We start from the raw sequence: 17,715 nt of genomic DNA on the forward strand, positions 1-17,715 counted from the left end.
TACAATACAAATATATAAAAATAGACAAAAACCAAAATTAGAACAAAATTAAAATACAAAATTCAAACAAGAAAAAACAAAACTAGAACACAAAATAGACAGAAAACATAATTACTTTGTCATTGAAAAAATTGTAGTTTAACAGAATGCTAATAATTTTCTTCATTTTCTTCATATTACTTTTCCTTCTATATAGTTATAAAGTTTTACTGGTATTTGTTGCATGTGTATGTATCTATATGTGTACGTATGCATGTATTTAGGGTTTTGTATAGCATGTTACCAGAAATATGATTTAGATGTTAGATTTATTCAGATGGCGCTGTAAACTCATTGATGCAAGTATTGTCTTCAGGGTTGCAGATTACAAATGGTCTATGCCTACCCACCCTGTGATGGACCGTCTAACATGGCTAGGGGTCTTCTTCCATTTTTCATGAATTCCAGAGTGCACGAATCAAGCATACGGACAGCCCTTTGGCTCTCTGTCACAACATGGGCTGGTTGTCCTCTTTTCCCTGCCCATTTCTCTGATGGCATCCTTTGTACAGCTTGTTTATAATTCTTTGTAATGTGTGAATGATTATGAAACTCTAGTGGCAAAGGTAACACTAGCTTAGAATATAAACCTATTTGTAAAATGCTGTGCGGAAGGATGGCAAAAGATTCCAAACAGCATTGTTTCAAATAACACTGAGAAGCAGTGCAGGGAAAAACGGGTTCAAAGAAAGCTTGTCAAAAGATCCAGCTAAGGAAAGTGATTCTAATGTTATTTAAGGATGAAACCTGAAAGAAGATAAGAGAAAAACAGTTGAAAAAGAGCAGGAGTTTTTATAAATATAATCATATCTGGCCTTTTACATAGTGCTCTAAAGTCTGCAAAACATTTTACATATATGGTCTCATTTGAACCTGACAGCAGTTCTTTGCCTTACAAGGCATTATCTCCATTTTACAGATGAGGAAATAGGTTCAGAGGTCAAATGTCTTGCCCAAGGTCACACATCTAGTGTCAAAGGTAGGATTTGAACCTCTGTCTTCTTGACTGTATGGCTAGCTCTCTAGTCTATTTTTATATCACAATTATTTCTCAATATATTCCCATCTTCCCTCCTAGAATTAAACCCTTCTAAAAAAGAAAAAAAAAAATAGTTGAACAAGAATAACCAATTCAGTGACTACATCTGACAACATGGGCAACATTCTGCCCTCAGCCCCTGCTCTTCTTCCAAGAGGAGGGAAGGCAAACTTTTCTCACCAGCAAGGGCAATGGAGGTCCATTGAATTTGGACTTTAAATATTAGAGGATGCAGAAATGGCACTGAAGGAAACAAAGATGGGAAAAGCAGTTGGACCAGACCAAATTTAAACAGAGAAAGTGTGTGCTAGAGGTGACATAATTTTGAAAACATTGAGGGATTGATTCTCAAAGTATATGAAGATGGAGAAGAAATTATGAAAGATGTGGAAAAAAACTTGAACCTTATTACCACAAAAAGGACAACAGAATGACAGCTACTGACCCATGTGCTTGCTTTGTAAAACATTTCTTTTTTGTAAAATTGATGTGTATGCATCGCAAAGATCCCTTTGATGAAGGTATTAAGAAAAGATCTGGAAAGCTTTCACCAGTAATATTCTATAGTAGATCATATCTTTATTTTCATGTAGTTGACTAAAAGTAGAGAATTGTACAAGTCTTTATTGTATATTGCTTGACTAGAGAGACACATTTGATTCAGTAGAACAGTGGTTTTCAGAATGTGATCTGGGAATTCCTGAGGGTCTCCAAGGCCTTCTCAAGGGGTCCACAAAGTCAAAGGTTTTTTTATAATTAATACTAAGGCATTTTAATCTCTAATATGGTAAATATCATCAGATATAAAGAACATAAAAGCTCTTTGGAAGATCCTTAATGATTTTTAAGAGTGCAAAGGGATCATGAGACTAAAACGTTTGAGAACTCCTGTGTGTAACAGGCATCTTTGTTTCTTGCCTTCTCAGTGGGTTGGGGAGGAAATGGAGAAGAGAGAATTTGGGACTGAAAACATAAAAAAAATGTATTAATAGGAGTTTGAGAACTGCTGCAGTAGAGCAAATTGCTGCTTTCAAGGCTGTCCAGTAAGGCATTTCCCACGCATATGTGAGAATTCTATGAGAATCTTGAGAGAGAAAACAAAAGAATGTTATTTGATGACTGATCGTTAACATCAATAAAGCAGGTAGATGTATGTTAGCCTGTTTTGTTACTGTCAGAAGGAGATGCCCTATAGAGTTCTTAACTGGAGGTCCAGCAATTTGAATGGGAAAAAAATGACATCATTATTTTCACTTAACTCTAACAGAAATTTAACATCTCCTTCAGTTATGAATGTTAGCAACAAACATTATTCTGTAAAGGGTCCATAAGCTTCATCAGACTGCCACAGGGGTCCAGGACATGGAAAGGTTAACCCTGTTAGACTTGGTGAGGTCCTCTAGACGCTCGTTTGTCGATTACCACGCCAATTGCACCAAGGTCTAGAGCATGTTAAGTTTAAAATTAATAACTAGCATACATTTTAAATTGGTTTAATTTAATATAAGTCTGAAATCAGACTTATAAATGGGATGGCATTATTTTGTTCTTCTGAATCTTTGCATGTGACAAATTGGTACCTGTCTGGACTAGAGTAACAATGGAATAGAACTGGAAATCGCCACCCACTGCCTTCCTTCAGCTGCTTGTGCTGCTGTGATGATCAGCTGTGCTGAAAAATCTTCGTGTTAGCCATAGATGTCATTGGTATCTAGGCAACACAGGGTTAGCTAAGCATCTCTGCTCTTTGCTTACAGAACTGAAAATTTTCCATTGTGTAGTTTTATTGAGACTGCAAGGAGAGGATTTTTCCTTTGAATGGAGATTTTTCTGTCAGGTTAATATAGTTCAGAAACAAATTTTAGTGAGCCTTTCAGATGTTAATGAAATGTACAGTGATGTATTTCAGTAGCCCCCAAATTACCTATCAGTCAGTAAGACTTTATTAAGTGCCCTACTATGTGTCAGGCTCCCTGCCAAGAGCTGGGGACACCAAGAAAGACAAAAGACAGTCTCTGCTCTCAAAGAGCTCACCATCTAATTGTACATAATTGTACATAATGCAATTATGTACAAACAGGCTATGTACTGCATTGATGTCAAATTCAAATAGAACCAGGGTCACTAAACAGTAGTACATAAGGTTCCCTTTCGGGTCACATGTTGATTTAGAAAATCACAAAATAACGTGTTTTATTGTAATTTTATTTGTTTTATTGACTATTTCCTAATCACATGCACTTGGGAGTGTTGCTGCCTGCATGCTCCAAGGGCCGAATGTTCGACATCTCAGATAAACAGAATAAATTTGAAATAATCTATACGGGGAAGGCACTAGAATTAAGGGAAATTAAGAAAGGCTTCCAATTTTAACTGGCATTTGAAGGAAACCAGGGAAGTCAGTAGGCAGAGGTGAGGATATTACATTTAGAAAGATTTTTTTTCTCTTCTAAAAAATTTCTCAAAATAGTCTCTTCATTGTTCAGTTAGAGTATAATCTTAAATATTTAAATGAGAGAAGAAAAAATGTGTCCTGCATTTAGCAGCACAGAACTATTTTAATAGTATTTTATTTTCCCAATTACATGTAAAGACAGTTTTTAACTCCCTCCCTCCCCTAAGACAGTAAGCAATTTGGTACAGGTTATATATGTATAATCATGTAAAACATTTCCATATTAGTCATGTGAAAGAAAAAAACAAAAGAATAAAAACGAGAAAAAAATAAAGTGAAAATAGTATGCTTCAGTCTGCATTCAGACTTTTATCAGTTCTGTCTGATATGGATAGCATTTTCATCATGAGTCTTTTGGAACTGACAGCTATTTTTTTTTTTAAAGAGAGTAGGTTTAGAACCTACCTCAAAAATTTTTAGGCAGAGATAACTCATTTTCCCAGTTCTTTCTTCCCTTTGAAGACTGAGAAAGTTAGAAAGCCACTTCTGGTCCCCACTCTGAAGTGAAATTTCTATAGTATAGATGGCTGCACAAGTAGCCATATTGGTAGCCATTGATTTTTCTTCTACTTGGGTTATTAAGGAATTATTTTGTTTAAAGAAGATGCCTTTTGTTTTTCTATCCCCATGTACTATTAGGCAGCTTTGTGATCTAATGGCTAGGCCTAGGACCTAGCTTTCTGTGTGACTGACTTCTTGCTCTTTGAACTGTGGGAAGTTTGAGATATATTTGGAGTACACATTTAGTACAGCATACATGCCCTGGTTCTGTTCACAGAGGCCGCGTAGTGTAGTAATAGTAGCTAATTAGCATTTATACAGCACTTAACTATGTGCCAGGCCATTATTATCTGATTTGATCCTCACAACAATCCTGGGAGGTAGGTGCTATGTAGAAGGCAAACAGAAGTTAAGTGACTTGCCCATTGCTGATTCCAGGCTCAGCACTCCATCCGCTGTACCACCTTGCTTTTCCTAGTGTAGCGTAGTGTAATGTAGTGAAAAGAAAAGACTTAGGCTTGAGTCCTGGTTCTACCACCAACTAACTTTGTCAGGGCACATTAATACAGAATTTTGGAGACAGAAGGGACCTCAGAGATAAATATAATTAAATTTTTTGAGTGCAGGGACCAGCTTACTCTTGATTTGTACCTGTAGTGCCTAGTGCTGTACTGGGCCCATAGTTGGTCATTGATAAATGCTTGTTGATTTATTATCTAGACTAATCCCCTCATTTTACAGAAGACCAGAGTCCAGATAGGTACTGGAATTACTTACCCAAGGCCATCCACCTTGGAATGTGGCCAAGCCAGGACTTGAACCCCAAGGCTTGTGACTCCTAAGACATACAGGACTCCTTTTGCCCTAAATCCTAATGACCTTACTTGGTTTCCTTGAGTTAGATCTCTCCCTCACCCCCATTCTTCTTGTATGTAGCTGCTAAGAACAACCTTCCTAAAACATTTTCATATAGCTAGCAATTACAGTGGGCAAAGAATACTTTTTCTTCCATACTGTTAAACTGGCAGTGGACAAATGATTCTCTATAGGATGAGACTGGCACCAGACCTTCAGAAGCCCCAGTGTCACTGGTTGGCAGCTAACCTATTAGTACAGACTCCAGGGCCAGCATTATGACTTCAGTCTCATCACAGTGGCTTTGACATTTGCCTGCTCTCCTGTTATATACAGCCCACAGGTGAAAGAATTTCCTGCTTCTGAATTGTTTATGATGGGCATTATCAGTGCCACATTGGCAATGGCAAATGCTAACCTTCTTAAGAATGAGATATACCAGGGTCATCCAGGGGGTGAGCCAGAGTACCCTATGCACTTGCTAGAAGTGCTTGGCCATGTAGGTGCATAAGAATTTTATTTGCTTGATAAACTCGAAAGTGCCTTGAAATGTGATTGGTTGTTTTTATAACTTGCCTTCTAAAAAGAGTAGTTTTTTTTCATAAATGATGATGGCTAGCATATTGCTGAGATGTCCCTTTAATTTCAAGGAATCACTTCATTTAGTTTTGATTAAGCTACAGTTGCAAGAGGCACTTTGGCATCATGGGTAGAGGGCTGATTTTTGAATGAGAGAGACCTATTTCAGGTTCTGGTTTTGAACACAAGTGAGGTATGAGAGAGATGCTGATGGGCAAACCAACTTAACAGCTCTCCAAGATGCTTCAGGTGGCTCTTTTAAAACTATAAGTTAAATATCAGTTGTTGAGATGAAATCTGGTATGAACAACAACAAAAAATTAAAATTGCTTTAATGACTTTAAAACTGAGAATTAACTAAAGACGTCAGACCAGGCCCTTCCCTTCTCTGGGCTCATTTGGGGCACACCCTTGACCATTTGTATATGAGAGATATAATTGGGGAGAGAGTTGGATTAGATGTTCATGGACCTTTCCAAATTTTGTCCTGTCTCCCAACTCTGAAATTCATTTATTTAAATGCAGTGGAGTTGTGGGCTAGTCCCAACAGTTATAAATACCAGCCACTAATACTGTTTTTACCTTCCTTCGGAGGTGCTTTACTTGTTTGTATTACTTAATTTTTCTGCCCAATGTTGTTAAGTTACAAAAATTTGTGCTTTTAATTATGTTCTGTGGTATAACACAGGATTTGGCATTAGAAGATCAGGATTTCAGTCCTGGCAAGGCAAAGTGTCTCTCATCTGTATAATGAGGGGTTGGGTTAAATTATCAACAAAGTGTTTTCTAGTACAAATATTCTCAGATTTCTATGATTCTGTGAAATAATAATAATAACTCACATTTCTGTAGTTCTTTAAGATTATACAGCTTACTGCCTGTGTGACCTTGGGCAATTCAAACATCTCTGGACTTCAGTTTCTTATTTGTAAAATGAGAGGATTGGACTTAATGATTTCTAAGGTCCCTTTAGCTCTAAATTCTTGATCCTCTACTGCTATCTTGTGAAAGTTGAATTTGCATGATAACCAGGATTGTCTCCTGGTAAAGAGATGACTTGAAACAGTCTTGGGGGAGGAAAGTGACTTAGCATGGACATTGTACACATTAAAAATGTGTATGAAGGTTTCCGCATTACCTTGGTAATATGTTTGGTGTTGGTGCCTTTCTCTAAGATGATTCATATTCTTATTTACCTATCCTTTGCCAGAACAGGGAAACGCACACTTTGAGCTTCCATTTGGGAGATCAGATAGGTTTTGGTTTGGTCTACCTTTGTATATTTTTGATCTAGCTGGTGGAAGTTGTTAGTACCTGTAAAGTGCTTTTGTACTCAAGGGAGCCAGAACCTCAGCCTCCACATAACTAGTGGAGAATCCACTTAAGAGAATCAGAATAGAATTCCCTTGAATCATCCCCTGTAATAACCTGCTCCCCTTTGGGTAGCTCTCATTGTGAGCAAGTGTTTCCTTACATTAAACAGAAATTGGTCTCCTTTTCACTTCCTTCTCTTGCCTCCACTTCTGTCTGTGAGACCAAGTGGAACAAGTCAGTTTCCTCTTCCCTATGATTAAAATACTTGGAGAAAGTTCTCATGTGCAGGTCCGTGAACCTGAGTTCCTTCAGCTGATTTGCATGATGTTTCCAGATGCCTTGTAAGGCTGCTTCCTTCCTCCTCCTCCCAAAAGGCTTTTGGCATATTATTGTCCTCTTGTCATTTTCCTTTCCTTCAGTTCGTTAAGATCGATTAAACTTCTCTGTGCAGTTTATGGAAGAGGCACTCAGATTGCTTCTTCATAGCTACCTTGCCAGCTGTCAAGGCAACAGCTGATGTAGTCCCAAGGGGCACAAAATCTACTCTGTAAGTTAAACTTAACCTAACTTCTGCCTTACTTTGTGGCTAGAGGATGTTATATATCTTAGTAATAATACTTCATGTCAGGAAGTGCATTTGGCTAAGACTTTGGCTTTTACATAAAAATCTGGTTTGGTGAAATTAATTTAATGAACATTTACTCTGTACGGAACATATTGGAAAATACTGAGATGAATAACATTAAGGTGCCTTCCTTCAAAGAATTTATATTCTGGTAAAATCCATGAGTCATGTACTCTGTATTCAAGGTAGTATGTGTGCCATTAGAAAAATAGAAATGGAGTGTCATGGGAACTTAAGACAGACAATGTTAGGACAGTAGCATTTTGAGCTAATTCTTTAAAGGATGAAAGGATGAAGTTAGACAAAAATAGCTAAGGCCTTCCCATGTCTTTCCAAGTTAAGGGAATATTTTGTGAACAAATGGAATCATGTAAACATGGGGCACATTTGGGGAAATGATGAATAATTGGGCATTTTCTTATAGAAGTCCTTGAATGCCGGGCTAAGGAATTTGCAGTTTATTCAGTAGGTCAGTGGAAAACCATGAAAGCAAGTGTATTTTGAGCAAGTTTGTGTATGACCTGGTCATATTTGTACATGAGCAACATTAATACAGGGTAGAGTAAGTTCAAAGGGTGCATTGGGGCTAGAAACTGGAAATGAGGCCAGTTAATGTGAAGCCATCTCTTCTCTGTGCTCAGGTCTGTAATTCTAGGTTAGAAGCTTAATGCAAGTGGCAGATTTATGCTATATAGGAGATAGATAGATATATATAGTTTATGATATATGATCAGTAATGTACCGGTCTTAATTTGACGTTTTCCCCAATGAATAAAGATAAACTTGGAGCTATAAATGCCAACTAAGGCATTTGTGAAGAGAGAAAGTGTATTCAAAGGATATCCTTTGAGCTTTTTCATCAGTGTCCACTAGCAGAAGCAGCTGAAGACTGAAGCTTCAAGCATAGGAGCTGAATAGAATAAATAATGCTGAACCTTTAGTGAGGAGTGGGTGGGCAGGCAGGCTGTGGAAGGGAGACCAGGAAAAGGAGGAGAGGGATTGTCTGGTGTGATCTTTTAAAATTTGGTATCATGTTTAGAATTGCTGGGAGGTAGAAACTCGTTTGAATGTGTGCAATAGACTATATAGTGATAACGTTGGTTTCCTTTCTCTCTGTATGTATATATTCTGTCTAGCTAGCTATCTGCTGGAACTTAGAAGCTGTGGGTGGAATGGTAAACTATACAGTTAAGAGTAAGTAGAGGCAACTCTCACCTTGCCCGCTGCCCTCTAGCCTTGCCCGCTGTCCTCTAGCCTTGCCCACCCACTTTGGGTAATTAACGTTCTGGTCATTTAAATTTGCTGCAGTCTGTGCTTCTAATCTTAAAATGTTAGGACTTGCTGTCAGGTAGAATAATAAAGTGCATGACTGGGGAGACTTGTTTGTGCTCAGCTGTACCTTGTTATTGTGACTGGACTTAGGTTTAGTTTCCTCAGAGCTGAACTTTTATTTTGAGGGGAGCCGGTGTGGTGCCGTGAAACAGTCCTGCGGTTTGTAATCAAGAGAGAATAATATTATCATCACAGAACTGTGAGAGATTAAAGTGTTATGAGTGTGAGTTATTGCCATACTTCAGCAAGAAGTTAAGACTCATGAAAATGAAACTGGAAGAGAAATTGACAAGAATAATAACAATAAATAGACTCATTTACACGTACCAGGCGCTGGGCTAATAAGAAGTGCTTTCTAGTCATTATCTCATTTGGTCTTCACAACAGCCCTCGGAGGTGGGTGCTGTTTTTATCTCCGTTTTATAGATGAGGAAACTGAGGCAAACAGGTTGTGACTTGACCAGGGTCACAGCTAGTAAGTGTCTGCCGCCACCTCTGAACTCAGGTCTTTCTGATTCAGGATCCAGCTCTCTCTCCTCTGTGCCACCTATCTCTACCTGTTTCCCTGTTCTCACTTCACAGTTCACTTAAGGACCATTCTTCCATGAAGAAGGGATTGTAGATTATTTAGCCCAGCAACCTGATTTTATAAATGAGGAGACTGAGATTAAGAGAGTTGCAACTTGCTTAAGGTTGACTAGCTCTGATAAGTAGCGCATCTGGGATTTGAAGGTAAGCCTTCTTTCTGAGGCTATAACGAACACTCTTTTCCACTAGACTGGATTGTCTTTTTTGTTCCCTTGACAAGGAAAGTATTTTCTTATTTGTGGTTCTTACATTATATACTTTGTTTTATTGTTTGCGTTGTAAACCAAGTCAGATTTTAAAATATCAATAGGTAGACATTTATTGAGCACCTACCATGTACCAGTACTATTAATAGGTGCTATAAAGGCATATAAAGCAGAATACACTCCACGTTTTTAGCACTTAGTCTTTAGGAGAATGTAAGCAAACCTCCTGAGGGCACAGGCTCTTCCTCTTTCTGTCCTGTCTTTACAGTGCCTAATAGTTCATAGTAGTTGCATAGTTAAAAGTCACATTGTTGTACTTGATTCTGCGTATCTGGCTTTTTTGCTTGTCTTGTCTCTAGCCATGTTGCAAAATCTTCTTGTTGCTATAGTGCTGGATAGAGAGTAAATATTAGATTCTTGCTTTTTTGTGAAAACACACAGACTTTCAGTATAAATTTATAGTGTTTATACTTTCGACAAAAAATTAGATGCCCTCCTTTTGCTGCTTCATATTTCTACAAGCACAGCATTTTATTGTACTTTCCTAGATGTCATATCAGAATATTTTTGGAAAGGGGATTGGGCAGGGGGTCAGAATAATACTGGGTCTGTTCTCACTCTTCTGCCCTGGCCAAGCTGAATGCTTGGATGGATGGGGGGCAGTGGGGCAGGAGGTAGGTGTCTGTCTGCCCTTGAAGAGGGCAGCAAGTTACATAGGAGCTGTGCAATGAGAACATTTTGAAACTACAGAAGAACACTTTGGGTCATGGGATTTTGAGCTGGAAAAGATTTTAGAGATTATCCCACATTTATGGATAAGGAAACTGAATCCCAGAGAAAATAAATGAGTTGGCTAAGGTCACACAGATTGCAAGTTGTAAAACGGAGATTTGAACCCAGATTTTCTGAATCTAAATTTAATGTTGTGTTTTTCACTTGATCACTCTCCAGGTACTTAATGCAATGTCATTGATCAGTAGGTAAACACTGAGCATTAGTATCTCCTATGATGCTTTCAAGCCTAGTGATATGGAAAGAGGTCACTTCTTGCTACAAGCTAGAGGTTGTGGATCAAGTAAGCTGTTGAAAGCTTAACGTGAACATTGCTTATTAGTTTTAGAAGCCTGTTTTTAAATAAAGCATCTTCACTTTCCTGAATTGAATAGCAAAGTCCTTATCAAGGTTAAAGCATTTGAATAATTTGGATCACATTCTGGCATTTTTTAGTTGTTTGTTCTTTTTCAGGGATTGTATGTACAGTTGTTATGGTATTACAATCCATAGAGCTCACATATTTGTGATGCTTAATGCCCCTCCTTGCCTTTAGTGCAGGCATTAGGACTTAACCCTGGAACAGGTTGGAATGTCTTCTGGAACTCCTTCCCAATTCCCAGCCATCTGAGGTGGGCAATATACAGGGAAAGAAACCGTAATTAAAAGTCTCTCTTCCTCTTCTCCACTTCTCCCTCTCTTCCCTGCAAAAAGTCTGTATAAGAGCAGTGTGCCTTCGTGTGGAACCTGGAGCTAGGTTTAGCATGGGCCATCTGTAGATTTTGAATTGCCAAGGGGAGAGAAACCAGCTTTGTCCTCCATTCCATGTTTGTTTCTCTGCTGATAACTTCTGTGTCATACAGTTTATCACCAGCCTGGAGCCTTGAGAAGGAATAACCTATCACTGTTATTATTGTTAATAAAGGTTACCCCTGTTCCCATTATACACGTGAGAGGAAACTGAGGCTCAGACATTCTTGTCATGACTTGTCAGGCTAGTCAGATCTAGTAATTGTGGGATAGAGAAGACAGCATGGTGCCCATACCAGTTTTCTAGCACTTAAGTACTTCAGGGATGGTGTCTCCAGCAGAGAACCCTGGCTGCCATCATCAGGTTTAAAGAGCACCTGGCTAGAAACTACTGAGATTCTTGTTGGTGGATAAAAATGAGAATACTGAGGAAGAGTGGAAAGATGAAGGAAGTGCCTTTGGAGGCATGTTCTGGGCCTCTCCTTCAGAGAGTTTGACCTGAGGGAAGCTAGAAGTTTGGTTGGCATTTGGTACAGTTGTGGCTGGAATGAGGAGAATCAGCTGAGAGCCCTTTATTTCTTTTACAGAACAGTTTGTACAGGACTTGGGAGTATTCACTCTTATTCTCCACCTGAGACAAGGGGCCCCTTCAGCGTGGGTGAGTGTGTGTGTGTGTGAGTGTGAGTGTGTGAGTGTGAGTGTGAGTGTGTGTGTGTATGTAGAAGGGTGATCCCTTCAGGTGATCCAGTTCCTGATATTACACTTGTTGGGAGAGATTCTCTTCCTTCTCTTTTGTTAAAATTGGAATGAAATGTTATTAAATTGATAGAAGTAAATAACTAATGTATGCATGTAATGCATCCATCTTTTTGAAATATGTTGGAGTTTTTCTTGCTCATTGTCTTCCCATAATAATAATTCCCCATATATTGGGAGCATGACAATCTTACCTCAAGCAGATATTGGAACTTTGACTTGAACCTTGAGGCCTTCTGGCTTTTAAGTCCTTTCCACCAGGAATGGTATGTCTTTTAAAGTAGAATCTTTGATACTGTGTTAAACCTTTTGTTTTCTCTGACTGTTGAGTGATTCCTTACTCCCATTCTTTAAAGGAGCCAACTGCAGTGCTTATATAGTAAATAGAATTATTCAGTTGACCATAGAATAATGCAGAACTCATTTTGTTGTTAACATTCTCAGTATTTACTTAGCTCTTTTTTATGGGTTTAGAGCTTGAGGATAGTAGCATACCTGGTTCAGAAACAGAAATAAGCAGAACTAAGGAGAAAAACACTCCGGCCTTTCATTGGGTATATTTTCAGTAGTGGCTTTCCGTGGATAGGCGCAGAACTATAGACTGAATTGTGCAGCTGAAAGACTCTCAGAGACCATTTAAAGTTGTGTCCTTTTTATATTTATTGTGATTGCTGGTCTCAGGGTTGATTCTCAAAAGTTGTTTTTTTCTCTTAACAAAATGAAATGGATAGATTTGGGGAGAGGCTTTTAAAGAAACTTTTACTTTTCAGGGCAGCTCGGTTTTCTTTTGTCCTAGCCTCAAGGAATTCCTTCTGTACTAGAAAAAACAAATTCTTCCTAGAGAAGTCTTCTGTAGCTTAATGCAAATGGCTCTAGTAAACTGTGGTTGTATGATGGCAAGACATTTTGGTGACCTCCTAAATAAAGCAGTAGTTGCCTTCTCTCCTGCTTTGCTTTTATCTTACTAAACTTGGAGATGTTGCAGCTGCGTCTCTTTGTGCTTCCAGTATCCAGGTTTTCATCATTTCCAAAGGGATCTTAAGAGGGCACCTTGCCCCTCTGACAGCATCTCTTTTTTTAATCAAAATGACAGAATCATGACACAAAAGAAAGGAGGCCTCTGCTTTCCCAGAGGGCCGATCGTTTGCTCTCCTCTTTTCTGCTTGTGAGAGTTTGTAGGCCTGTGTTTGGCCGTGTCTGAATGACAGCTTAGCACCCTGAAGTAGCTGAGAGGTTCTGAATGTGAAGCCTTCTTTAACATACAGACAGCATTTGCCTTTGAACCTTTAAATTTTCTCATGCCATTTGGTAAAGTCCTTCTCGTTTGAAGAGCTTTAATGTTGTCCTTGCCTGATTTGTTCAAGACAGTTTTTCTCCATAGCAGCTCTGGGTTTTGTTCAACTCATAGGCTGTAGAACTGGAATGGATCTTAGAGATGTTAGAGACATTAAGCCCAAGGCACTCATTTTACACTTGGACCCAGATTGTGAAGGGAACTTGCCCACAGAAATAGTAAAAGCCTAGGCCAGAACTGTGACTGCATTTCCCTGCCAATTGATCCGCAGGAGAAATGAATACAGATCATGATTATATGTTTTACTGAACGTTAAACTGCAAACTTAATTGCAGTAATGTATTTGAAAACAATGTCAAAGTCTTGTTTTTTTGTGGTTAGCTTATGGTCTGTGGTTATTTAGGTTATCTGGCAAAAGTGTAATGTGACTTTACCTGCTACATGTTAATCCTTGCAGTTCACAGTACTTTATGATGAGACTGTGCTTTAAGTATGTTCATGGCCATCATCGCATTTGATCCTCACAATAGCCCTTTGAAGCAGACTGGGCAGAGATAAAAACTCTGAGGCTCAGAGAGGGAAAGTCATTTGTATGCCCTGTGTGAGGGTCACAGAGAGAAGATGGTTGGGGTGGAATTCAAACCTAGGTTTCTGATTTAGTGCTGTTTTTACAGTGCCATATTGTCTTCCCATGATAACATAACAGTAAGTACTCAGTAAATATTTTTGGATTTGGTTTTTGTTTGAGCCCTGCCAAGATTTTAGGGAAAGTACAATTGAATTTATTACTCTTGCTTGTTTGTATGTGTGTAATGTGTCTGTCTTTAGTTTCTGAGGAATTAAAACCAGAGAAAAATTAAAACCACTCAAAGCAGACTCTTTTCTGCTGTTTGGGAAGTATTAATTTTTTTGCAGTATTTAAAAGGTTTTAAAAACATTAGATATTAGAGTTTTATTCTTTTTGCTAACATCTCTGAGTCTCTGACTCACTGATAAAGGTCTCTGTGCCGAGCACGTTTCCATCCCACGCTGTCTCTGTTGGACATTTGTTTTTCTACCCAAGTACAAACAATTGTTGCTGTTGGCATGAACATTTCCTGTGTTCAGTCAGATCAAATGATGGCAGCTTGGAGATGGATCAGAGGGAAACTAGAGCTCTCCTGCATATTTTGAGTCTCTTTTTAAAGATTAGACCAGTTAGATACAGAACTAAATTAACATTAATTTTCACCTTTTTAAAGATCATGTTAATATTGCTAGTGAATTGAATATTAGTGTGTTGAAACATTAACTTTGAATAATGAAGTTAATAGGCCTTTTCTCAAAGGTCATTGAACCATTAACATGAAGTCTAAGAAGTGTGGGATGGATAGGGACTTGTGGAAAGATGGCGTCAGAAGAGAGAACAGGGTACAGGTGAAGGCTAATGACTTTAATAATAGTAATAATTTATCCTCGAGAGATTACTTCTTTGTCTCTTTTACTGCTTTATCCTTCTCCCTGATCCCCAAGAGTATCCCCTAAAACTGCTTTCAGCCTTTTTTAATTCTTAACTTCAATTTATTTATTTCCATGACTTTCATTTATAATTTCTATGAAGAGGATTCGTGTGTGTGTGAATTTTCCCTCCTACCTAATTGTGCTTCCTGAGGTCCATTCATCTTTCTCCAGCTGCTTGTTGCAACACAATTTTAATAAGATAAAAGCAGGGATGGGATTGAGGGAAACTACTTACCTTCATTTGGAAGGCTGTCAGCTAGAGCCTCGGTGTAGTTAGTCTTTGCTAATGGCTAACCGTAACTTTTGTAACTTGTTAGCATCGCAGGGAACCCTTTACAAGATATGTCAAAAACTGAATTCATCATCTCCCTTTCCCAGACTTGTCCACCTCCTAGCATCCCTTTTCTGGAAGAATTTTTTTTCTTATAATCTTAATATCCCTTACCACAAAAATCAAATATACAGAGAACAGAAAATGGCATAGGACTTCTTATATATACTGTTTGGACTTTAAATTACATATTAAGTTTAACTTTGGTAGTAACAAAACTGCCCTTTTTATTATCTTTGTCTCCTTTTGAACTTCCTTAAGCTCACTTCTGTGTATTTTTAATGTTTCATTGATACTTTTTTTTTGCAGGTCTATCACTTGACCATTTTCTCTCTCCTCCACTCAATAAGCCCTTGTAACTCAAACCAAACAAATTAACACATTGATTTTCCCCAAAAATGTACATTTCATTCTGTAGCTTGTCACCTTTGTGCTAACAGGTAGGAGAATGCTTCATCTTCAGACTTCTGAATCATTGTTTGGTGCATTGACTAGAGATCTGGAAGTCTTGTAGTTGTTTCATCGTGTAAATTGTTCTCCTGGTTCTGCTGATGTCTTCCCAGGTTTCTTTCAGCATTCCCTTCTAGTGTTGGCCTTATTATAATTGAAATACTGACATCCTGTTTTACTCCTCACTCTGTCAGGTCCTGTTGAGGCTACTTCTACAGGATCTCTTAACATCCTCCAGTCTTCAGTCTTGTTAATAATACACACTTATTGGGGCCTTCAAAAACTTCTTCCCTGGATTATTTTAATAGCTTCCTTACTGGTTTCCCGGTTTTCATTCTCTTCTCTCCTGTCAGTCCATTGGATAGCTGCCTAAATAATCTCCCTGATGTCCATGTTTGACCATGTCGCTTTCCTACTCAGGAACCTTTCTTCAGTGGGTTCCCTATTTTCTCTAGGATAAAATACAGACTCCTCGGCTTAGCATTTTAGTCTTTTCCACACTCTGACTCTGCCTTATCTCCTAATACTTAATTTTGCATTCCCCTAAAACGCTTTACATTTGCTGTTGTAGGACTTCTGCCTCTCAGTCTTCGGTGTGCTCGCATTCAGAGGCGTTCCACAGCTGGAATGCTCACCTTTCTGGAGGCAGTTAGGTTAGCTGGATAGATTGCTAGGTGTGGAGTCAGAAGGACTGTGGGCAAGTCACTTAACTCTTTTTACCTCAGTTTCTTCAGCTGTAAAATGAGGACAATAATGGCACTTACCTCACGGAGTTGTGAGGATCAAATGTAAAGCACTTAGTACAGTGCGTGGCACATAAGTAGACACTGTAAAGATGCTAGCTCTTATTCCTCATCTCTACAAGTTGAAATTCTTCTTTTTCTTAAACATGCAGCTCAAGTGCCGCCTTTTCTATGAAACCTCTCATCTCCCCACTTTCTCCTCAGGTTTTCCTGGGGCATTTTATCTAGATCTTTCCTTAGCTCCCATTCTGTTCTACTTGGTATCTTACTCATTTATTTACTTGCTATATTCCCTTAGTAAATTAGAAGCTCCTCAAGAACAGATTGTGTAATGTTTTTCTCTTTGTATCCCTAGCACCTAATACAGTGCTTTGCACATAATAAATACTTAGAAAATGTTTGTTGAATTAATATCTTGAGATTTGAATTTTTTCCCCCAGTAGTTAGGATGGCTTTGCATTGGGCTATTTTTGGGAAACTCACATTAGGTGACTAACTCTTAAATATTTTACCATGTTTAAAAGTAAAGTAAATGATCCACCAGAGTGTCTAACCTTTGAAGATAGCATCGAATAACTGTCTTGGCTACCCTTATTGAGACATAGTCACTTTGAACAGCTTTAAAACACTTAGTTTAATTGTACAGACCCATGAAACTGTCGGATATTAAAAAAAAAGTTATCCATGTTTTGAACCACTTAAATTATATTTGATAATTTTTAAAGATGTATTTTGGGAAGTTATCCCCTGTTTCACCACTCTTTAGGGGAATTCATTCACCAACTTTCTTAGGTTCCTTAAATATCTGAAATAAAGGAGATGCAGTTTGGAAAGTAACTTCCAAATTAAGTGACATTCTCTAAAGCATACATTTTATGATTATATAATGTCTGCCAGAGGACAACATATAACACATTTAAGAGATCCATAATATTTTCTAATGGTTAAATTAAACCGGCCTAATAAAAGCTTGAGGTTTATTTCTTGAATGTTTGGAGAAAAGGCACCATCTCCCTGTGACTGCTATTGGAAGCTAAGGATGCACTGTATTGCTTTATGAAAAGAACCACCGAGAGGGGAATGCTGCTGCAAGTCATAGATTTTGTACTGAATAAAAATGTAAAATGAAGGAAACCTTCTTCTTTTCTTAGACCTAGAATGTTAGAGCTGGTAGAAAACTTACAGCCTCTTCATTTTACAGATGAGAAGCCAAGTGGCATAGCTGAGACTTTGGCCCTTTGTGACGCTGAGGGCCAGTCCTTGCTTTCCACTCTGTGTTATTACTCACCCTAGCTTTAGGAAGTCAGTACAATCCGTTGAAGTTTAAATTAGCTTGAAAACTATTCATTCTCGTCTTTTAGTATTACCAGTAAAGGGTTAATAAAACATGCACATATGTGTATGTGCACACTGCACGCACAAAAGTTACATATACAAGATCCTATGAAAGGAACATATGCAAAGGACAGTTTTGTGGAGAAGGTAGCATTTGAGCTAGATCTTAAAAAGTGGGTAGAAATGAGGCAGAGATGGGAAGTTCATTCCAGGTGTAGGTAACTAAGGAAGCAAAGGTATAAAGGCAAGAAA

General features: G+C 38.3%; 1 protein-coding gene across 8 annotated transcripts in view; it reads left to right on the top strand.

The window, feature by feature from the left end:
- IP6K2 (inositol hexakisphosphate kinase 2) overlaps positions 1-17,715 on the top strand; it is a 42,959-nt gene that overhangs the window by 7,691 nt on the left and 17,553 nt on the right. Inside the window, exon 1 of one of the 8 annotated variants that reach the window (XM_072651844.1) lies at positions 5,240-5,344. The exons of 3 other annotated variants lie outside the window; for them this stretch is intronic. The gene's annotated coding sequence lies outside the window, so the exon portion shown is untranslated. Of the gene's footprint in view, positions 1-5,239; positions 5,389-7,055; positions 7,330-11,576; positions 11,713-13,627; positions 13,810-17,715 lie in introns of those variants that run through there. 4 more of the 8 variants (XM_072651809.1, XM_072651802.1, XM_072651827.1 and 1 more) reach the window with 4 other exon arrangements.

The sequence above is a fragment of the Notamacropus eugenii genome, chromosome 1 (genome assembly GCF_028372415.1).
Source record: "Notamacropus eugenii isolate mMacEug1 chromosome 1, mMacEug1.pri_v2, whole genome shotgun sequence".
NCBI lineage: Eukaryota > Metazoa > Chordata > Mammalia > Diprotodontia > Macropodidae > Notamacropus > Notamacropus eugenii.